The 24558-nt window shown below is 42.7% G+C and overlaps 1 protein-coding gene across 1 annotated transcript in view; it reads right to left on the minus strand.

Annotated features, from left to right (window-relative positions):
- Positions 1-24558, minus strand: part of Rab8b (RAB8B, member RAS oncogene family) — a 76629-nt gene that overhangs the window by 47291 nt on the left and 4780 nt on the right. The gene's annotated exons all lie outside the window — the stretch shown is intronic.

The raw sequence follows: 24558 nt of genomic DNA on the forward strand, positions 1-24558 counted from the left end.
ACCTTAACAAAAAGGCAACCAGTTAGATCAACAGCCAATCCCTCCATCAGTACTGCTTGACACGCAAAAGGCCCCTTTTTTTTCCACAGAAGAGGGGGGGGGGGGGGGGTTCAGTCAAATGCAGCCTACAGAACCGAATTTTTTAAAAATAAGATGAATTTTTAGCTACAAACCAACATAACAAAAGTGACTTTCTAGCTATTTTTATATACTTTTTTAAAATACTACATATATAGAGATTTATATAACTAAAACACAAGTTTGATAAAATACTACCTACCCGTTGCTCTGGTGCATGCTGCGGGCTCCACTTCTAGCCTCATGTTCCAATCTAGTCTCTTCTCCATCACAAAATAAGTCAGGACACACTACACTGACTAAGTGTAAGGGCTACAACCTACATTACAATAAATGGGCCTAAAGAACATTTACCAAGCTAGGACCACATCCTATTTCTTCCTTCTGATTTTTAAAACCCAGGGCCTGCCCCTTAGCTCAGCTCTTTAAGTGGCTGCTTCAACAAAGCAGTCAGGCTCAGGTTGCTGTGGTTAGAGCCCCAGAACTCAAGCCAGCCAAACCTGCCCTGAAGGACTTCGGAGCAAAAAAAAAAAAAAAAAAAACCACTGATGTTAAGGAAAGACACTAGTTTCACTTTTCAATGGGGAGGGGGGCAGTGCAGAGGCGCAGGAGCAATTTCAGGGCTTTGAATATAATGTGCACTAAAATATTTATCAAACTTAAGAGCCCATCCCCCACTGCCACCATTTTTTGAATAAACTAACACAGAAAGCAGCTGAGAGGATAAGTTAGAGGAGAAGAGCAGACTTCCAATAATGGAAATTCTGCCTGGACCACGTGCCCAATATTTTGAGCAGGACACTGCCACCGGTTCTGCTTTTACCATCACCCAAGATGCTCTGATCCATCAACCTAAGGCCAAGAAGCAAAAGAAAGGCCCATCACAGAAGACTAGAGTCCAACAGTCTGTCTGGCAGCTGGCCTCATTCCAAATGAACAAGATAAGACCATACTCTTTAAATGAGAACATAATTATCTGCAAAAATGAAGAACTCCAATTTAAATCAGTCCAGAACAGCTAAAACATTCACCGTGTAACAAACAAAACATAGCCAAACAAAATGAGCATCGGGCTAGATGACCCATATAATGGAATCAAATAATATCCCTCAAGATCTCTCCTGAGGCCTGCCCAGTCCAATAGATAATGCTGCTGACAGTTATAACGAGATAGGCTACCATTAATAAAGATGTTGCTTCTCAGAAGCCTGCTTTGTGACAGACATCTTGGTAGGTATTTAATGTATCTCATCACTGCTCTCAAAACAAACAAGCCTGATGGGGGCCATTATCCTCACTGTGCACAAGAGGAAAAGAGGTCCAGACAAGCACCTTTCTTATAACCACATACCTAGAAAGCGACAGAGCTGGTATAATGAGCTCAACTTTGGCAGTTTAAACTTCACTTCCAGGGCTGGTGAGATGGCTCAGTGGTCTAAAGTACCTACTTAGAACAAGCTTAGCAAAGCACAGGGACCGTGGTTCGATCCCCCAGCACCACATGCCAGTCAGCCCCGCCCCCTGGTGGGCTGAGCTGGCCACATGCACACACACACACACACACACACACACACACACAAATAAATAAAATTAAAATTAAAATTAAATAAATAAATAAACTTCCAAAGACACCTTTCTTTGACATCACAAGGGGTAGGAGCATAAAAATAAAGTACAGATAACTAAATGCCCAAAGTACACAGAAGGGAAGAGGGAAGGAGAAAAGGAAAAAAAAAAACCAATTGTTTCTTTTAAATGAGAAAGACAGATTATTTCAGAACCCAGCAACTTCCCTCCCTCACTGTAGAAAGTTTTAACTCTGCATCCCTATTTCAGCAGCAGTGACTACAATGTGTGCTGTGCTGTCATTCTAAGAAAAAAGATCCTGCCACTGGGAAGAAAAACTCAAAGTGCAAGTTGGCTTTTGACACAGATATTTAGTTACACAAATATAGTAATCTACTCATCTTCCTTTGAAAAACTAACCTTATCACAATTTTAAATTGTTGAGATTTTAAACTGCTTTCAAATTTAAAATAAAGGCTAAAATAAAGAGAATCAAGTATTAATACAGGCAATAATACTTTAATTATCCATTGGGGAAAACCCTGACTCATACAGCACGCATCCTCATAAAATCCTTCTCAAGCTAGGGAAATCAGTCATATTAAAAATCATTAGTCCTTTGATCTTTCACTTGAGGGTTTTTTTTTGTATATACATATTTATTTATTTACTCATTTGACAATACTGGGGATTAAAGTCAAGGCTTTTGCACTAAGCTGCACCTTCAGATCTTTTTAATTTTGAAACATAGACTCTTAATCACTACATTGCCCAGGCTGGGCTTGAACCTGCAATCTTCCTGGCTTAGACTCCCACAGTGCTAGGGTTACAAGCAGGCACCGTCACACTTGGCTACACCTGGCTTTGAACAAGTATAAGACTCTTGAAAGTTGGCTAAGGATTTGGAATTGTTACACACAGTATCATAAATTACAATCTTGGTTAAGGCAATTTCCTTAATCCAAAAGCATAGCCATCATTGTGAAATAAATGTTTTTCTGAAATGTTAAACAGCTATTGAAGTAAGTATCAGGAAAAATTAGAAAATTCCAATGGAAAAGCTGCATACTCCGTTCACCAACTTTTTGAACATAAAGGATCTTATTTTTACATCTTTGGTACAACAAGAACATCATTTAGATTAATCTCATTCCCTCCTTTATACTTAGTCCTCAAGCTAGTGGCCCATCCCTACCCGCTCCTGGAAGTACAACTGTGTCCCTTTCACCTGATTATATGCAACTTCTCTGATGAGATGCCTGGTTGGTTATTAAACCGGCAACAGGAACAATGGTAAGTACACGTAATATAATGAAATGCAACAAAATCAAATTCACTGGAACTTAGAGAAACAAATGCAATCAACCCCTGTGCAACAAGTAAGAGCCCAACTTCTCCCTGGGGAAAATATACCACTGCAGGAGAGCAGACACAACTGCATGAGCACCATCTTATGACTACAAAAAGAAGTTGCAACTCTCTGTCAACGGAACTCAATACCTAAAATACGGATCTTTAAGAGGGAAGAGGTGACAGTAGATGATACATATGAAAAATTATGGAGAAGAAAAACACATCCCTTTGGTGTTCAAGATGCCGACCCTGCTGCAGCCTTGGTAAATGCCTAAGTGGAAACGTAGTTAAGTTTTGCTTTTCTCTGCATCTTCTGCCAATTCCCACTTCACGTCTCAGAAAAAAAAAAGGGTTGTGAAAATAAGCTTGAGTTGGCAATTCTGAAACTGGCTACAATTAATAAAAATAAAAATTAGGAGGACCTAGGGTATTTTTCAAAATAAGTTAGAAAGAACTTTCCTTTTGATAGTCCAGGCCACAAGTAGCACAGTGTATCACACAGGACCTCTTAATTCCTTAGAAGACTATAAAGAAATACAATGCAGCAAAGGTGCCTCGGGTACATCTTTACATAAACGTAAGTACTTCTTCCTACTCTGTATACTTGATATTCATCAGAAGGGAGTTCTTCACTTAATGTCTTTGAAAACCAAGCAGTTAGGTTTAAAAAAAAATCCCCAGACAATTTTTGGAACACTTTGATCAACAGAATGGAAGTATATAAATGAACTTTAAAATAAAATCTATGCATCGATGACTTTGATCCACCATGAAAGTATTTGCATCTCACAACGAGACCATGACCAGCTGGCAGATGGGCAAGTCTGAATCAGAGTAGAAGCGGGGTGGGTGCAAGGGAGGCAAGGCCCGGGAGGGAATTCTCAAGAGTAATGTCCTCACCAGGTATGGGGCCACATGCCTGTAACCCCAATACTTGACGAAGCTGAGGCAAAAGGACTGCAAGTGTGAGACCAGCCTAAGCAACTTAGTAATGTAATGAGACTGTATTTCATCAAAAAGAAAAAAAAAAAAAAGCAGGGAGGGGCAAGGGATATAAGTCAGTATTAAGCCCTGAGTTCATCCAGTACTGAAAAGGGTGGAGAGAGAGATAAGAGATAGGCGGAGGGAACGTAATACTTTAACTTCCAGGTGCCCAGGGCCTTCCAAAGTAACTGGACTCCAATAGCAATAGCAAGTATCTCTCGAGTCCAGAATGCAAAAGAGGACCATTAGCCTTTAATAATGAGGAAGAAGTTATAAGAACTGAGGGTTCTAAAACCCTATTCAATACTAAAGACCTGTGTAAACCAGATTAATTAAACACAAATACCATATTCATATTCTGCAGAAAACACTTCTTCTAGCTTCTTTGAGGTGAGGGGACACCACAATATTAAGTTTTAAAGTTAGGAGTAAAAAGTGGAAACGTGAACTAGCAAAAGGAGAAACAATCAAGGTCTACTTTTTTTTTTTTTTAAGATCTACATCAGAGGTGAGTGACAAACTGAAATCCGGAGGCAGAACTCACCCAGCAGGCGCATCCCCTGTGGAGAGCTCTGGGAGCTGACCACACCCATTGCCAAGGAATCCAACACCACTGCTGAATTCTTTTCCAAACTGACATTGAGCTCTTACATAATTCATTAGACCTTTTACCTCCCACTCTGTACCATGTTGAAAGGAATGATCAATCTAAAATTTTAAACACTGGACATTTTTAAAAATATTTTTTATTTTATTTCTGATACAGTCTCACTACCCAGTTTGCACTCGTAGTGATGTTCCTGTCTCAGCCTCCCTAGTGCTGGGACTACAGGTGTGTGCCACCACATGGGGTCCAAGGCCAGCACAGCGCATCCAGGGTCCTGGGGCCAGTGCAGCATATAGTACTGGGTACCGAACTCGGGACCTTGTGCTTGCCAGGCAGGGGCTCATGCAGTTGAGCTATCTCCCCTCCCGACACTGGAAATTTCTATAGCTTACAATTTCGGTTGAGAGAAGGCTGCCACTTCTGCTTTGTTTTTGAGAGCAGATTTGAAAAATGGGAATAAATGAAAAATGTCCAGTATTATCTGAGAGACAAAAAAGTTTATTGATGTTTCAATACTCATAGAAATAAAAACAGTGGGAAAGACTCACGTAAGACTTCCCCATAATCAGAAGTTTGTTTTGTTTCTTGGATGCATCTGTACAACTTAAATTTAACCTTTTATAATTAGTTTAAAAATGAAATCTCTGTCACCTATAGTCAAAAATATATAGTTTACTGATAATTTTATTTATTTTTGGCTTTACAAAACTAGGCCCTAGGCTGGTCTTAAACTCACTATGTTGCCTGGGATGGCCTAAAACTCTCCACACTTCCTGCCTCAGCCTCCCAACTGCTGTGATTATAGGCATGTGCCACCATGCCTGGCTTGAATTTAAAAGAGATACACATTCTAGTTGTAGGCACAAGCAGCGTGACCAAACAGGCTACAGGAGAACTGCTCAGGCAATACGGTGGACTTCTTGGTCATCTGGGCACTTACACAGAAGGAGGACCATGACTACCAAGCACCAATCTGCTGACCTAAAGTCTCCTGATTCTTCCCCAACTGCACTTCTACCGCCCTCCTAATAGCCCCCCTCTGCACTTATCTGCCTGTTTGGAGGAGGGAAGTAGCACCTCGAAGACTTGGATCCTTATCGGATTTTATTTGAACGAGAAAGGAATTATATAATACAACCCAGATTACACCCTCAGATGCCAGTTGGGAAGCAGATAAATGAAAATTAACCACTTAGGCAAAGGTTGGAATTGTCCATATTCTGGGCACAAGAATAGCAATTTTGATTCCAAAAATGAGAAAGGGAAGAAAACAAAGAGGGCAAGAAAGGAGAGAGAGGAAGACATTAAGACATACTTGAGGTTTCTGACAGTCATAAAAACCAGTATGAATTTGGTAGTTAACAACTGACAGCGTCATGTGCTTTTAATTATATTCTGAAAACGTGCAAGCAAGGGACACAAAATTACATCATGGGGCTCATTTCCATATATCACTCCCTCACTAGGGGGATATTTAATCACACACACCAACATGTGTGGAAGATTCTATGAAGACAGGCATTTCAGGACCAGGTTTAAAACTTCGTGTCTTTTTCCTTCGTCTGCCAATCACGAGGCCACTCACTGGAGCTGCTGTAGTGAGCAAAAAGATCTGGGGAAGTCCAGGAGCCATCTCCCTTATCACATGTGAAAACTCTATGATCATTTCTCTGCCGCCTCTTCCTCTCCCCACAGTAAATGTCGGAGGTGATGTCTCCTTTCCCCCGTCTACTTACAAAATCACTTTGTACTGCACAACCTGTTCTAAGAGTCTACATGTTTTCCTAGAATCAAAAGCAATACACTGCATCTTGGCTTTTGTGATACCCAATCAGAATTTCCCTTCCCCTGGGTCAAAGTGACATAACTAGCACAAAAATTTCCAAGCAAAATGGGGCTGGACTAGAATAAATATGAGTCACAGCTAAATATGAACTGAAATAGAACACATGCTGGGGAAAACCCACCATTAACAGCTTCATCTCACACTCCCAAATTTTCAAAAATGATGAACGTAAGTGACTTAAACAAGAACAACCTGTATAGCAAGGTTTTGTTGCTGTGCTGTGAATGAATTCAACATTCCCTCTGTCCTTGTTATGCATGAAGGACATTTCTATACCAACTTGGATGCTGATATTGTGCAGGAGGACAAGACTGACTGCTGTTGAACAGTCAACTAACGAGGCGCTGCAAGCCGAGCACGGCGGCCCACATGTGGAATCCCGGCATTCGCGAGGCCGAGTTAGGACAACTGCTGTGAGTCTGAGGTCACCCTGCTACATGGTGAGTTCAAGGTGGTCTGACCTACATAATGAGACCCTGGATTAAAAAAAGAAAAAAAAAAAAAATCCACCATGCTAGAGGTTAATTTTGAGCTCTACTTTTAACAACATATATTTTAAGGAAATATTTGCCAAGTAAGGCTTCTTAAAGTCTTGCATAAACATTCTGCTCAAATGGCCTCCAAAGTTTAAGACTGTGATAGCATTAAAGCCTGCCCCTGAGAGATATGGGGAGGGTGGACACACTTACACCACCCAGCAAGGGAGACTCTACCTCCCAACCTCCCAATACGTGACGGGATAAGAATTCGCTGAATCTGGCTGCAGTTTTAGGAACATCTGTGAAGCATTTCCCCAGGATCTCAGTAATTTCTACATTTCTGATCTACAAAGGACATTCTAGTATTTGTTCCCATGTCAGAAAAAAAAAAAAAAAGGCCACAGAAGCCAAAAAGAAAATTTAATACAAAACACATAAGCTAATAAAAGCAGAATTGATCTTTCACTTCTTTGGGCTTTTGCAGAAAAGACACAAATCTCAAACCAACCATAGAATCCATCTCTCAGTTTCACAGCTTTTATCTTTTGATATCGGAAGGGTGCTGCTGGGCCACTTGTGGTCCCTCGCGGCACAAGAGGTTACCACGGCTGGAGCTGGCCCTGACTCTTCAAAGCTAACAGGGCCCATACCACAGAGGTGTGAGGGTAGGCTGCTAGGAAATGCCTTGGGTATCAGATGTAGCCTCTTCTCTTCAAGAGACAATTCAATGTTTTTCATCTTTTATGTGCCTCCCAGTCACTCAATACAAAACCTGCCTACAGCTTCACAAAAAGAAGGCCGACAACTGGCCCGCCGCCGGTGGCAGCCCTAACCACAGCCACCTCCAACCCGCCCACCACCCACCCTTTTTAGTAGGAAGGAGGAGGAGAGAGGCAGTGGAACAGCTTCCTATTCTTCTCAGGAAGCCGAGGTCAAAAATCCTGCCACCTTCCCCACTCAAAATGATCACAGGGGCTGGGGATACAGCTCAGTGGCCGAACACAAGCTTAGCAAGCCAAAAGCCAAGTGAAATTTAAAACACACCGAGACGATCCCAGTGCTGTGGTGAGAAAAAGCGGCAAAATGGTTCTACGGAAGTCAGGAACGCAGAAGTAGAAGGCAGGGCTGAAGGTTGCCTCGAGCAGGTACCAGGAGCTCTAGCCATGTTTACCACACTCAGGTCTTGCACACAACTCAAAAGGTAGCAAAAGAGTTACGGAAGAGGGCAGAGGAAGACAAAGCAGGGATAAAAACTGAACTGAACAGTGTGAGCAACAGGCCTGCACACAGCACACGGGCAGGACTCCCCTCCACCAGAAGAGGCCTCGTTATCTGCATCAGGACAACGTTCCCCAGGCACTGAGCACCCAAGGCAGTTCCAGAGGCAGAGAAACCACAGCCTTACCTGGGGAGAAAGGTTTTTCAGGGTCTCTTCTGTCAAACTGAAATCAAAATCAACTTCTCAAAACAGGTTCCAAGAATGCCAAACGAAACATATAATTTCCCAGTTAAGCCACCACAACCACAGTGGGCCTTAATCCCACTCTTGAGCCCTCAGAGTTGCAATCCAAGATTATTTTACATTTAAAAGATGGGGGGGTGCCCTCAGTGGTGGAGCACTTGTGAGTGCAAAGTGAGTGTGTGAGGCCCCAGGTTCAATCCCCAGGACTGCCAATAAATAGACAGGCCAGCAGATACGCAATCACTCCTAGTACATTTCAGTAAGTAACTATATTTCTAGTTTCAGAATCATTAGAGGAAACCAAATTCTAAGCTTGCTGGAGCTATGGCTCTAGTCTAGCATGCCTGAGGTCCTGATTTCAATACCCAGCAAAACACACACAGCTGATACCTTTAAAGGTCTCCTTCTCTAAAAGATGACAGTTATTGTTTATCAAAGTTCAAAGATAATTTTTCAAGATCCAAGTATTTACCAAATACAGTGTTTGGCAATGGAAAGAACACAAAGATAAAACGAATTGTATTCCACAGAAATATATCATGGGAAGAGGGAGTTGGGAAAGCACAGCAGGAAGACAATTCTATCTCTAACACAGGAAGAACACAATGAGACAGGCAGGAGTGCACAAGGGCCTACAAGGCACAGAGCATCACTAAAGAAAAAGCACGGGCAGGGGCTGGTGAGATGGCTCAGTGGTCTAAAGCACCTACTTAGAACAAGCTTAGCAAAGCACAGGGATCGCGGTTCAATCCCACAGCACCACATGCCAGCCAGCCCCGCCCCCTGGTGGGCTGAGCTGGCCACACACACACACACACACACACAAATAAATAAATAAAATTTTTTAAAAAAACAAAAAAGAAAAAGCACGGGCAGGTGACAAAGAGGCGGGGAGATGCGTGCAAGGGGAAGGCTCTGACCATGTCCTAAAGCAAATGATGCGTGGGGAACATCAGGAAAGGCAGGCAAGATGTCAACAGGCAGAAGTGAGGCGCATTCAGTACTGTCATCATGGAAAGCTGTACAAGACTCCTCAAAAAAAAATTAAAGGTGGGGCTAATGTGCAGCTCAGTGGTAGAGTATTTGCCAAGCATGTGTCAAACCCTAGGTTCAATCCACAGAACCATACGAATAAAAATAACCCAGGCCTGTAGGCACATATCTGTAATCCCAGCACTCAAGAGCCTGAGACAAGAGGACAACCACAAATTCATGGCCAGTCTGGACTACATAGTGAGTTCAAGGGCAGCCTGAATCCACATAACAAGACTCTGCCTTAAAATAAATACATAAATAATAAAACTATCATATGATCCAGCAATCTCACTTCGTCTGCACTGCTCTGTCTATGGTAGTGCTATTCACAATAGCTAAGAAACGGAATCAACCTAAGAGTTCATCAACAAGGATGGACAACAAGAATGGACAAAGAAAATACCATATTAAAAACCAATTGTGAAATACTATTCAGCCTTTAAAAAGGAAGAAAATTCTGTCATGTGCAACCACATGGATAAACCAACAGGACATCACCTTAAGTAAATCCAGACACAGAAAGACAAATACCACATGTTCTCACTCATGTGGAAGCTAAAAAAATTTTTTATAAAAATCTAAATTTGGGCCGGGAGATGGCTCAGGGGAATAAATGTTTCCCTGGCAAGCACAAGGGCCTGAGTTCAATCCCCGGTTCTGCCAAAAAAATAAAAAATAAAAAATAAAACTTCTTTTAAAAAAAAATCTAAATTCATAGAAATAGTGAGAACACTGGTTACGATGGACTGGGGCTTACCAAACGAGCCCACCCCATGGAAACACAAGGCATAATTGGGGGGGTAGGAAGAAAAATAGAGCAGAAAATTCCTAGAAGCTGACAAGGAAGGTGACAAACTGCTAACCACTGCTGAGGCCCTGGAGGACCAAGACTGAGGATGGCTGCTGCAGCCTGCTGGGGAGAGGCTGGTGAAAGGATACAAAATTTCAGTTAGGCCAGAACAAGTTCAAGAGATCTATTGTTCAACATAGTGACTATGGTAAACATACATTGTATTCTTGAAAAATGGTAAGAGAGTGGATATAAAGTATTCTTACAACAAAAATGACAACTATGTGAGGTAAGGCAAATGTTACTTAGCTAGACTGAGTCAATTCACAATGACTATACTTTAAAATGCCATGTTGTATATGGTAAGTAGATTTTTGGCTATCAAGGTAAAAATAAAAAAGGAAAAAGGAAATGAGGTATGTTCACAGAATCACCCACTCTGGGTAGAGTGGTGATTTCTAGACTGTAAAATTTTCATAAAAAACAAAAAAAAGTGTGCAGAGAATGAAAGAAGTTAAAAGCTAGTGATGGGGTGCTGTAAAATCCCTGGAGGAAAAACTGAGCTGTAACAGTCTTATTTCTTTCAAAAAAATGAAATAAGAATTCCATTTCAATTTTTTTTAAATTTTGCAAGTGACAGAGAGATTAAATAATGCCCATCTATGACCACGATCATTTTGTAAGTAAGGAAACACCTTAACTCCAAAGCAGCACTTCATCTCGCAGATTTAAGACTGCTTTCCTTCCCACACTGGTCAAGGGAGCCAACGTCAGCCCACTCACACAGGGAGACAGCAACACTCAGTAACAGACCAGGTACCTGCACTCACAGAAGCAGTTAGGGTCCCTCGGTTAAAGAAACCATCGCTGGGCTGGTGAGATGGCTCAGTGGTCTAAAGCACCTACTTAGAACAAGCTTAGCAAAGCACAGGGACCACGGTTCAATCCCCCAGCACCACATGCCAGCCAGCCCCGCCCCCTGGTGGGCTGAGCTGGCCACACACACACACACACACATAAATAAATAAATAAATAAATAAATAAATAAAAAAAATTAAAAAAAAAAAAGAAGAAACCATCGCGACAGGAAATATAGGCAAAGCCACACTGGGGAGATTTTGGAATGATACAACACATGGCAGAAGACCATGTGTTCAATTAAGCAGGGAGAGAAATCAGACCTTTATGGCGAGGGTAAGGATTTAATAATCAGAACTCTTCTCCAACTTGCTCAAAGTGTGTTCCAAGGAATTGTGGGAAACAGGTGAAGGCTGGAAACGCTTGGGCCAGTTCAGAGGACACTGTGGTGTTCAAGTGAGGGGTGTTTCGGGGCTTACGTTCAAGTGGTAGAAGAAAGAATGGAAAGGCCTTGACCACAAATCACGTATAGAGATTGAGGAAAGGGGAATAGTCCAAGATGACTTCCAAGTTTTGATTCTAGATAATGGAAAAGAATATATATGGCAGTGTTAATGAAAATTCTTGAGGAAGTACTGGCAGGAGAAGAAAATGAGCTCACTTGGAGTGGGCTGTACGCAGTGGGATTTGCGAGCAAGAGAGGAATGAGAGACGAAGTTGAAGATTCTGATGTGGAAGGCATGGGACAGGCAGGTTTCCCTCCTTCATCACTGGGGGGCGGGGGTATCGCAAAAGGCACTACCTGCCAAGCAGCGGACGGCTGCCAGGGCGACAGCGACGCTCAGTAACAGAGCAGGCACCTGCACTCACAGAGAGGGCAATCTGGCAGGAGAGACGGACATCAGTGCAGTCATCACGAAGATGGGCTTGACTACTAATTATATTAAAGTATCTAATGTCTTCTAAGAGAGAGAAAGACAGAGAAAAGGCCAGTAAGAGAACAGATACTTGGAAAATGGCTTTAACTAAAAGGAAAAATGAGCCTACCCAGGAAAACAGGAGGCAGCTGGGAGTAGGAAGTACACCAGAGCAGACAATTCCCGGAAGCTGACGGGGCAGGTGACAATCAGTGCCAACTGCTGCAGAGGCCGGCGAAGACTAGGACTGATGAAGGCTGCAGGCTGCTACGCCACAAGGAAGACAGGAGGCCCAGAGGTAGTTCTGGGTGGGGCAGGGATAGGGAATTTGAGGGAGCAAAGGAGAAGGCAGGGAAGTGCAGGTGGCAAGAGTCCATTCAAGCAATCCATTAAGCAAAGCAATGGAGATGAGCAACTTGGGGGATCTTCAACATCTTCTTAACAGAATGAGGCCAATTTCAACCAGGTTGAAAGTAGAGCAGAAGGAACCACCAGAAAAAAGAGACAGCGCAGAGTGGGGTCCCAAGTGTGTGGGAAGGATTTCCTCAAGCTTATCAATCAACAAGTTAGCAGGCATATTCAGAGAAGGCTAATGGAAGCTGAAAAGGTGAAAATAGCCAGAAACTAGAGATGGTAAACAAAGATTTGACAGAGCACTTGTTACAGTGGGGGAGGGCCTGGGGAGTCTTTGCAGAAAAGAAAATTCGGAAGACAAGTCACCTGCCATGAGGTAAGTGAGACCTGAACAGCTGAACAGGGACTGCAGTCACTGCTGCCAGCCAATCACTCAGCATTCACTGGGGCTCTCGAAGAACAAAGAACCACGCATTTAGGCATGAGCCTACACAAAACAAGCAGGAATTTATTACTATAGATAAGTACTCCAGGTTTTAAGAATAAGAAAAAGACTGATTTTGATTGCTGTCACATCTAGAAAGAGACCACAAGCAACAACAGGTGATAATTATACACCCTTTGAAGCTTATGTATGTGCTAATGGATGAGATATCACTACTGCAGGAGCCCAAGATCCACTGCTTGGAGAAAATTATATATAGTGTTAGTGAATTTGCTCCATAAATAGAGAGTGTGTGCCTGAGCATCACATAAGTGCACTCCAAAGAGGCAAACTGCGGATCATCGTCGTCCAAGAGAGTCCCACGAGGGTGTGACAGGCCCAAGAAACTGCTCTTCCCAGCACATCAGCATGTTTTATGCTTAGTACTAAGTGTTAGCTGAACCCAGACACAAATCTTCCCATCTTATTAGAAGGTAAAACTCTGCATCTGAATATTTTTAACAAGATGCTTTTCTGAGTACGTCATGATTGTTGGAATGGACTAGACCAAAGGGCTCCATGAACAACTCTGCAGAGCCACTAAACCTTGAAATGAACTCTTAAAACCCATACAGCTCTTAGAATTATAAGCCAAATGTGTTACTTCCCTGCATGTAACCCTCTCAACAAGGGTAAGAATAAAACTGACCTTTGTTTCAGTGCCGGGGGTTGCACCCACCCACGGCTTTGCACGCCCTCTGCAAGTTCTCTCCCACTGACTCACCACCCCACAGCTACCCTCTTATCCAGCCCATGAGGCCCTTCCTCACCTAGTCCCTGTCACCACTGAGGCTACTACCACCCCCTTTTTAATGTCTAAAAGCACTTTTGCGCTCTCACTTCAGCTTCCTGGTCCAAAATTAGTAGCAGAGAAAACCAAGCCCAATCTGGGTTCTCAGGCCACTGTGTGCATGTAATCATTATGGACTAAATACAATAAGGGAGAAAATGTTAAAGTACAGAAAACCATTCTTTACACTCATGCTGGCATATTTATTTCCCTAATTATCCCAATAAGATAGCTTAATGATTAAAAACAGATTAATAGCATGCACTGTACTGTAAAAAGTATGATAAATAACTTTTTGAGATTAAGGTGGCATCATCTCAATTATAAGTAAAGAAAAACCTATTAATTAACTTTCAAGTTGGGTAATTGACTGTAAAAATCAGCCACAGTGTCCCAAGATTTAATGTATTGTTCAAATTCATGTATGCAAACAAACTCATTAAAATTCAGGAGACTTCACTGAGAAAACCCACTGTACTTAAAATTCAGAGCCCTGACACAGGGCCTTGAGCTGGAATATTTAAATTGAAATATTTGTCCCTTCTAGACAGGGCAGCCTATACGGTTTTTTGTTTGTTTGTGTTTTCTCCTGAGGCAGAAACTAAAGACTCACTCACGAGTATGCAGCTGTTGGAAAGTCAAGAACCTGCTCCTTATGCGACACTGTTGCACTGCCCACAAGGTCAAGGGCTGCTTTTGATTACCTCTATATGCAACCAAGGTCAGGGGCAATCTCCTCCATTCTGGGGAATAGCTTAAAGAATATTTCTAACCATCACTTTGTAAAACAAAATGAACATGGCCCTGAATTTTTAAGAATTATTTTTCCTTGACCTGAGCATGGTGCTACACACCTATAATTCCATCACTCAAGAGACTGAAGCAGGAGGATTATGATGAACTCAAGGCCAGCCTGGACCACATAGCGAGTTAGTTCAAGGCCAGCCTGAACTACACAGAGACTCTGTCTCAAAAATAATAAATAATAATAATAAATAAATAAAATTCTTGTTGGGTGTGGTAGCACACACCTGTAATCTCAACACTTGGGAGGCTGAGGCAGGAGGATCACTGCAAGTTCAAGGCCATCCTCGGCTACATAGTGAATTCAAGACTGGTTTGAACTACATGGCAAGACCCTATCTAAACAAAACAACAAAACCTTTTTTCTAGAATGCTGAAGCACATACTCCTATTAGGCAAAAAAAAAAAAAAAATTTAATGTATTTAGTACAGGGTCTATAGGATCTCACTATGTAGACCTGATTCATAGTGATTCTCCTTTTTCTCAGCCTCCCAAGTGCTGGGATTATAGGTATGCCCCACCATGCCCAGTCTCAATCACCAAGTACCATCTCAGCGTGCCCCAGGAGCAGGACTGGCACAGCACACCAGGGATCGAACCCTGGCCGCTGCACTCTGCCTAAGCAGTCACTTTATTCTGCTGAGTTATCTGGCCAGCCCTCAAAATTTTTTGTTTGCTTGTTTTATTTTGTTGTGTTGGAGACAGAGTTTCCATATGTAGTTCATGCTGGCCTTGAACTGGCAATCCCCCTACCCTGGCCTCCTAAGTGCTAGGATTATAAAAATGTGCCACCACTCCTGGCTAAACAACCAAAATATTCTTGTTCTTGTTCATGGAACTCAACTAATAGATGCTTCTTAAATTCCTCTAAAAAAAAAAAAAAAAAAACAAAACCCTGCATCCTTTCCTGAGCCTGACTCCATGTTAGGCCCTGTGCTAAATGCTCTCCTGTACTGCTCACTACATCACCTCACACCAACCCTCCACAGAGCAGAGAGAGAACAAGGAGGTTAAAGAACTTGGGACAGTCATCAGTGGTAAGGGTGGCGCCAGGGCTCGCCCTGCTCTGTACTGCTTCCTTAAAGATAATAAAGTTTTCATTTTTTCCCTTCAATTATTTTTCAAACCCCTTTAGGCAAGAAAAACACAGTGATTAGGAACACAAACACTAGAATCATACTCCTGAAATCAAATTGGAGTAGGCTATACCAACTTACCAACCATACAACCATCAGAAGGTACTCAACTACTATATTTGGTCCCTTGATTATCTCATTTTGGAAAATGGGGGAAATAAGTGCACAACTTAGACATGAAGATTAAATGAGTCAATCTATGAGAAAATGTTAGTGCCTACAGGCCCTTGGTATACAGTAGGCACTCGACGAATGCCAGCTCTTATTAAAACCAAGTGCTGTATAAATGAAGCCTTGAAGGGTTGCCACAATTGTTAAAACTTTCTGAACTTATCTTCCTGTAACTAGGACTGCTTCATTTTCTTTTTCTCTTTCTCTAGCACTCACTTTTTTTCCTCATGTGCTGAAGATATTATTTGCAGTTATGGGTTTAATTCTCAAAAAAGAAATCTCTCCAGGGAGTTACTACCCTTCATTTATCACTAAAGAAAATGGCTTTTGCCTACGATTCCCCAAACAAGCAGTAGCAGCATCAGGATTTGAACTTGGGTGTTTCTATGTCAAAAGCTTATGTCTTTTATCTACACTAATTTTCAGTTTTTACATGTACTTTTTGCATTTTGTCAATGAGTTATTAGTTATAACAGGATCAAAATTTTGAAAGAGGCTTCAGAGTGTTTCTAGCACACGATCCCCTTTTTGCACAAGGAATGGAAGCCAGAAGCTCGCTGCTGACTTGTCAGAAGTCCCATAACAGATGTCTTTTCCGTCGTACCACACCGCCGCTGCTTCCTCTCAGATGCTGTGAGCCGGCCTCTAGCAGGCCCTCGGCCCAGCTTCTATTCTTTTAGGGGCAGTGAGAAACCAACGTCTAAAGTACAAGTCAGAGCCTAGAAGCTGCCCTCCAGACAAGTGCACGAGTTCCAGCAAGTGGACTCCTATGGAGCACGCCTGCTCAGGCTTTTCTTCTGTCTGGCTCACGGGGGCATTCTGGAGACTTAGGGTTAACAAACAAATCAGGTGTTAAGACTACAACACCTCTGTGACTGGGGGAAAAATTTGCCAGACAGGGTTTTATAAACAAAAGCCAGAGTACACAAATCTTCACCTTTATAAGTAGGACAAGCAGTCCTGCCTGGTGGTGCATTCCTGTAAGCCCAGCCCTCGGGAGGCTGAGGCAGGATTGCCATGAGTTGGAGGCCAGCCTGAACTCCTTAACAAAAAATACCCTGCCAAAAAAAAAAAAAAGGACAACAAACTAACATGGAGTCTAAAACTTGACTTGTCCAAGGAAGGAAGCTCACATTTAAGGCTGCTGTTCCCAGCAAAACACTATGGTCAACAATACGCACTGCAGAACAAACTAGCGTCTCATGTAGAAACAATGCAGAGATTTCTGATATAATTAGTTTCCTTTCCACAAATGAATCAGATTCCTAATTAAATTTTGTCCTTTCCCGCCTCCATTCTGTTGTGCACATATCTGATTACCTCCTAAGAGACTGAGCTAGAGGCCAGGAGTCAAGCCCGAAACCACAGGTCCATCGGCCTCTCAGAGCCACAGGCGACATGATGCACACTGCAGTCAGCTACCACTGGGGCCTGTCCAGGGGCCCTACTCATGGTCCCACTCAACACCTTCACGGTTCCTTGTCAGCTGACATGACTCTCCCAGACTGCTGACAGGGACTGCTCCCCATGCTCCATGCCCCATGCACCCCAGTCCTGCGGAGAACTCCAGCACCCCTCTGAGAGTGGGGAGCACAACGCACTGTGGCTCAGCTCTACCAGCTCATACCACTGACCAAGCCAGTTACCCTCTCAAATGCCAATTCTTTGTTTCAAACAGGAAAATAACCATGTCTTTCTGTTGCTCTTATCCAGCAGTTTACACAAAGGGGTGAAAGAAGCAACCAGCCCTGTCTCCCAAGGAGGTGGAAGGAAGAGTCTCCCTGCTATCCCTCAAAATCTACCCCCCAACTGCCATCAGCTTCCCCCCTTGTCACATCCCCCCTCCTCACTCGAGGCACCAGCCCAACGGGACACAGAGTTCCTCCCCCCAGAAGGCCATGGTCTCTGCAGCACAGGCGCCTCTCCCTTCTCATGCTCCCATTCCATCAACCTCCCCTCGGGCTGCTTCTGACTTGAGCTGCTTTGTACTTTCTCTAGAAACTCTCCCCGAACTCTTCCCTGTACTTTTGTAACATGTTTATCTTTGTTGCCTTTTTCTTCACTATGCTAAAATGACCTAGATATTCATTAACTCTTTCCTCTCTCAAAATTTTGCAGACCAAAAACTGTGGTAGACTGAATGAATGACATTAAAGCAAATGCTAGTAAGTTAGTGTCTGACACAAAAGCACATACCACTAGAGTTACCCCACACAACTTCACAAGCAGCGAGGGTTTCGGGAGTTCTACGAGCCTTAATTCACTTTCAGCCGCTCCTTTTTTAACCCTAAAGCAAATGGCCAATTGAGAGCAGAGATGTATTTGGATCCTAGATCTCCTAGTTCAAACCCTTCTTTTGCCGCCACGAACTGTTGACTACCTCTAGTTGTATGCTAAACTAGCAGTGTTTCTCACAGCCTCACAGCAAGAGAAAGGGCCCACCAAGTAGCTCAGTGCATTAAAGTTCCTGCAAGCAGGCGCAGGGGCTGGGGGTTCCCCAGGCCTGCTGTGCCGGGCCGCCTCTGGGGCCTGCTGAGACAGCAACTGAGACTGGGTGTGGTGGTGCGCACCTGTAATCCCAGCTCTTGGGAGGCTGTAAACAGGCAGATCAATGAGTCTGATCTAGTAGTGAGACCCCGAACACCCTGTACACCCTTCCCTAAAATACAAATAAATAAATAAATAAGTGCAGGCAGTTTAAGGATAAGAGAAAGACGACTTGGCTGGACATGGTGGTACATGCCTGTGATCCCAATACGCAGGGGGCAGCAAAAGGCTTCTTAGCATTTTAGATTATTTTCCACCTATTCACTGTAAAGAAAATGAGAATATCTTATACATCTGTTCACATACCAATCTTTTTCAACTTTCAAGTAACTACTGTTCCACTTCTACTCAGCTTTAACACTAAAACCATAGCATTTTTAAGGACAGGGCTCAAAAGCATTAAGTAGTATATAGTTCTACAAAAATGCCACCAATTTACAGGGCAGGTTGGTCTGAATTACCCCATGCAGCTACTTCTCCCATCCTCTTGTGGGGCCCACCAGTGACAAGAACCGTCACCCAGCATCAGGCAAAAAGGATGGGCCCTGTCTCTTCACAGACATTGATGTTGTTCGACTCAGAGTGCGACCACCAGAAGAGACTGCTGAGACCAACACCTGACCTCCCCTCTCAGTGAGGAACAGATTAGAAGCATGCAGCAGCTGTTTCCAAAATGGTACCTGCTTTATCTGACAATAACTTGAGATTTAGCAAAAGTGCAGTAAATCACGCGATGAAATCACAGCATAAACATAAAATATAGTGGAGTTTATCCAATTTGAAGGCTGAAGGATCAAGATACAGACACACCTTTGATGGAAGTATACTGACATGCTTTAAAATTTAATTATAATAAAAATAAAAAATACATGAAAGATATAAATCTTTTCTATAAAGATTAGAAAATTCAAAACAGTGTTAACAGACAAAATAGGAAATGTACTAACTGAAATGATTCTTATTGTGGGCAGTACCGCCTGGTCTGTAAGCCACGGCCATGCTTAAGCATTAATATTTTTACTATCTAATTCTACACGAAATAAGAAAGCACTAACAATCAAGGTCACTATTAAATCTGACAATTTTAGGCAGAAGTTTCTAATTCCATGGCTAAAGCTCTACACTAGCTGCTAACAAAACAAAGAGACTGAACGAGAAGCCAAAGAAACTCAAAGGGGCGGAAACAGAATACTGTCTTCCTCCTTCTCTTCCCAACCCAATCCCCTTACCAAATCCTGGCATGAGCGATGTGACAGTGGACAGAAAAGTGAGAACGGGGCAAAGCGGCCTCTAGCATTTCTATGTGGAAAGTTAACTCGAGCTGCTTTCCACGCTATATCATGATTTTATTCAGATACTTTTTGTTGTCATCTTTTTGAGACAGTCTCACTATGCAGTTCAGGCTGGCCTTCAATTCACTTTGTAGCCCAGGCTGCAAACCAATCCTGCCTCAGCCTCCTGAGTGCCGGGATGATAAGTGTGCATCACCATGCTTAGCGCAGATATCACCAGAAAAGGAAAAAAAGTTAAAAGCCCCTTCTAGAAAAATATAAAGGATACCCCATTCAAATTCATAAACAATTAGGGCCGGGGAGATGGCTCAGTAGAGTAAGCGCCTGCCTAGCAAGTGCAAGGGCCTGAGTTCAATCCCTGGTCCTCCAAATTCATAAACAATTAACACTTACAGTAGTTAGTCACTAACATCTGACAATGCAAGCTTTTCAATTTTTTGCAGTCTATTTCATGTGTTTATGCATATGTAGATGAATATGCATGTTATTTTGCAATACATACTACAGATAAACAAATTTAGCATATAGGGTTATATGAAATAAACTTTCACTTCAACTTTTAAGTAGCTCAAGGGCCAGCCAAATAGTTCAGCAGATTAAAGTGCCTGCAGGGGCCAGGGTTTGATCTCTGGGCCTGCCATGTCAGCCCCACCCCAGGGGTACACTGAGGCGGCAACTGAGACTGGGCATGGTGGTGCACGCCTGTAATCCCAGCTCTTGGGAGGCTGTAAGCAGGCGGATCACTATGAGTCCGATCTAGTAATGAAACCCTGAACACCCTGTAGACCCTTCCCTAAAATACAGAAAATAATAATAATAATAATAATAATGAAAAAAAGAAACCTTTTAAGTAGCTCTTCCTTATTTCACAATAAAACTTGATCATACATCTTCAGGGGCTGTCCCCTTCCACTCCATACATTAAGAAAATATTGACGATTTATTAAGATAATTACTGTCAAGTTCTCAGCCAAAATATGCAAAATTATACTGTGATGTGGGAAGTCCTGCCAGCCCTCACTCTGCTGGGTGTAGCTGTGTGCAATGCTACACATTGCCTAATCCTTTGTGGTTGTTTTTTATCATGATGAGGTAGCATTCTACCCCTAAGCCAGCTTTTGCACAGCACTTTGAAATCCTGCACTGTGGTGGCTGGTGCCAAGCAGCACTGTAGTCTGTGTATCTTAACGAGAGCAAGCCTAAATTTAATGAACATGATGGTGTGCAGCTTTAGCATTTACCCAGGGAGCCAAGAACTAAAATTCTTGGTTGTGGAAGATGAGAGCTCCCTGGAAAATGTCCAAAGGTGCAGCAACAGGTAAATACCCAGGCATCAAATTAACATGCTAAATGCTACAGGTTGGACAGCCAGAAAACACTTCATGGCATCTAACAAGACTGCTGAGGAAAACTACTATTTCTTGGCTTCTAAATCATTCCTGGCTTCCCAGAGGACGTCCTGAGTAACCAAGTAACTAGGAAAAAAAAAGATACAGCAGATTTAGTCCTCCTCTAAAGTAATCAAGCATATAATTCTTTTCAGGTTCTCAATTCAATTTAAAACAAGAAAAATCTCCAAACACAAAACTGAACAAAGGGCCATGAATATAGTTCAGCGGCATAAGCGCCTGCCTGGTAAGAACAAGGTCTGGAATTTGATCCCTGATACAAAAAAGAAAAAAATAAATAAATAAGATAAACAAAAGAAAAGGACACATCTCTAGACACAACATGTCCAACAATTAATTAGTCACTAATAATAACGTTAAGATGACATTTAGCCAAAACATGGTGAACAGCAAACAGCTACCTGTTCACTTTAGAAAACAGCAGGTGTTGCGTGCTGCCCTGCGCTGCCTCAGGGCAGATGCTAGGACTCCGCCACAGCCCACAGTCCAGACAGAACCTCAGAACTCTGTAGGACACAGCATTCCAGGCACTGGTATGGCAGTTTCCATCCTCGCTTTGCATATTCCTCAACATACTATGCCCAAATCCAGAATCAAGTCTTTAAGGAAAGCCACCTTGTGATAATTCAAGACTAAACTGAAACCTTCAGTTAAACTATAAAATAGCACTTTCTTACTTTTATAAGGGCAGAAAATACACACCTAGACATACACTGTTCCATTAAGATGTACAAATAGTTCTAATGTTTACCAACATCTTCTTAAAAATAGAATTTGAGCCAGGTGTGCATGTTTGTAGTCCCAGCACTCAGGAGGCAGAAGCAGGAGGCTCTCCCCAAGTTTGAGGCCAGCCTGGGCTATATAGTGAGCTCAAGGCCAGCCTGAGCTAAACACACCAAGACCCTGTCTCAAAAAAAAAAAAAGAATTTGGCTGTTCAGCCCCAACAGCCAGTTCTAATCCGCTCACTATGCTATCACTCATACAAATGCTAGGAAGAACACAGAGGCAAACAGAGCTCCATCTGCTAATTAAAAATGGGCATGACACTGCTAACAGGCATCTGCTGCATTGTTTGAAGCTAATAGGCAGAGACAAAGCTGAGATGGCTCTTCTAAAGAAAACCCAGTGACTTCACTCATTTTCTCTTTGGTATTTATGTTGGTGGGGGCTTAGAAGCAGGTGTTAAAACAGCTTATTATGTGGAGTGAAAGGTAAGGGAAATACCTTTCATATTTTAAAACAAGCACTTAGAACCAATTATAGGAAAATATTCTGCATTTTATACAGTGGGAGATAACATTCTTAAGTTAACAACCCCAACCTTAACTCAGACACCATCTACTCAACTCTAACATTATGAAAGAAGAGTTTCAGGTAGCACTTCATAGCTCTTATGTGTTCCTTTCACAGTTCATCCATCCATCCATCAATTCATCTAGTTGCGTGGTTATTTCACACAGGCCTCAGAGATTTAAAAGGTAAGACCTGACTCTTGCCTTCTGGGAATGCACAGCAACCCCAAAAGGCGGATATGGTATTATTACATTCATACAGATGACAGCTAATGCCGTAGAAGGACAACTACAACTATCAAGGGCCACACAGCTAGGAGCAGCAAATGCCAGGATGTGAACCCAGATCTGATCCAAACTCACTGCTCTTAACCCAACACGTTATCATCCTGACACCAAAAACGAACCAGTCTGCTTCACATACCTGGGAAATGGAAACAAGTGGGACTTCACGCAAACGCCAACTCAAATAAAGGGTCAATTCTAAAATATCACACGTACCGTCCCTCCTTGCCATCACACCTCATTCACAAGCTGGCAGCTCACAAGCCTCATCTAGCCATAGATAGTTGTGCTTCCCCCCCCCCACTGTTTTCTCCTTCTTGTTTAATTGCTCATAAAATTTGGGATTTCAAGAGAAATTATCAGCATACTTTGAAATATGAGATTTCCCGGCATGGTGCTAGCATGGTAGTGATAGCTGAAGTGCAGAGGCTCCCTTAGACGGGGACACACTGCCTGGTTTGTCTGAGTCCACACCACAGCCTACTGCTTCCTACTCCAGGCCATCGCCTGGTTCACGGCCCTTATTCAGGGCTCCTACCTGGCCCGCGTGAGTCTGTACTTCCGAGCTAGGCAGGAAGGACTGATCATCTTACCCAGCATTTCCCCTTCCAGCCTTCCAGGGCCACCTACATTGCAGAAGCTCAGTGCTCTGTAGCATCTAATGCCCACTTCCCATCCTCACTCCAACCCAACCCTCTCCTCCTATGAAAACTTGGCGGAAAAACTGTCCCAAACGGCAAAGGTAACACCTACAGGAGATCCGTGAGTGGAGCTGTGGCGGGCAGGCACAGCTCAGAGAGAGGCTGCCTCAGGCCATGCCAGCAGCTTCATGGTCTTCCCCTTTGGGTTCTAGGATTCTTTTCAGATTCAGTTGCAGGAGTCAATGCGGAAACCCGCTAAATTTCTCCTCACCTTCAAAGCTAGACTCATTTCCTTCTCCCACAAAAATCAAACCTGTGCCCCTCCAGCTTTTTCTCAAAAAAAAAAAGTGGAGAAAAACAGTGTTGCTTGTTGCCAAGAGAACACCCTCCCTGATTTGAGGCCTGTAGCACGGCTAGTGATGCTCTTTTACTAAAGTCCACTTCATTTTTTTTTCTTCTTTTTAATGTATTTTGTACAGGGTCTCACTACACAGCTCAGACTTCTAGTGATCCTCCTGTCTCAGCCTCCCCAGCACTGGGATTACAGGCATGGCCATCACACCCAGACTCAGTGGCCAGCTCAGTGCGCCTGGGGATGGGGGCTGTCACCATGGTGAGTAGGCTATACCAACTTACCAACCATACAACCATCAGAAGGTACTCAACTACTATATTTGGTCCCTTGATTATCTCATTTTGGAAAATGGGGGAAATAAGTGCACAACTTAGACATGAAGAGGGCATGCACGAAGATCGAACCCCAGTCCCTGTGCTTGCATAAGCAGGCACTTAGTCCTCTGAGCTATCTCTCAGGCCCAAAGTTCACTTAATCTTAAGCCAGATTCACATCAAAATCCAAGACACAGTTTTCTTGTGCCCGGCCTGAATTTCTAGAAAGCCTTTTTCCACCCAACAACTGAGGGGGTGAGTTTAACCCTTAATCATTTGGTATTAAATTCTACTTTTTATGAACCAATGTTGCTATCAAAGTTATTACTTGCATGGAAAATCTATTAACAGCTAACAAAGAATACAGTGACATTAAAATAGGGCTTTATGTACAAAATGTTCAATGTGAACTTGCATGTTCCTTGCATATTTTTGTTTGAAAAACTGAAATGAAGGAAGATCAATATAAAAATTAAAATCAGCTTTCTCTACATATCTGGATTATGCTCAGCCAAATGTTGATATCATTTTGGATGAAAATGTAAATATGTCAGAATTTGTTTTTCAGTCAATACGTCTTGATAAAAAGCTTTGAAACGTTCCCAACCAAAAACAGTTTTTCATTTTAAGCAAGGGTCAACAAACTCTTTCTACAAAGAACCAATTAGTAAATATTTTTTAGTTTTATGCAACACATATGGCCTGTA

Source organism: Octodon degus, unplaced genomic scaffold (assembly GCF_000260255.1).
Source record: "Octodon degus isolate 3935 unplaced genomic scaffold, OctDeg1.0 scaffold00026, whole genome shotgun sequence".
Lineage (NCBI taxonomy): Eukaryota > Metazoa > Chordata > Mammalia > Rodentia > Octodontidae > Octodon > Octodon degus.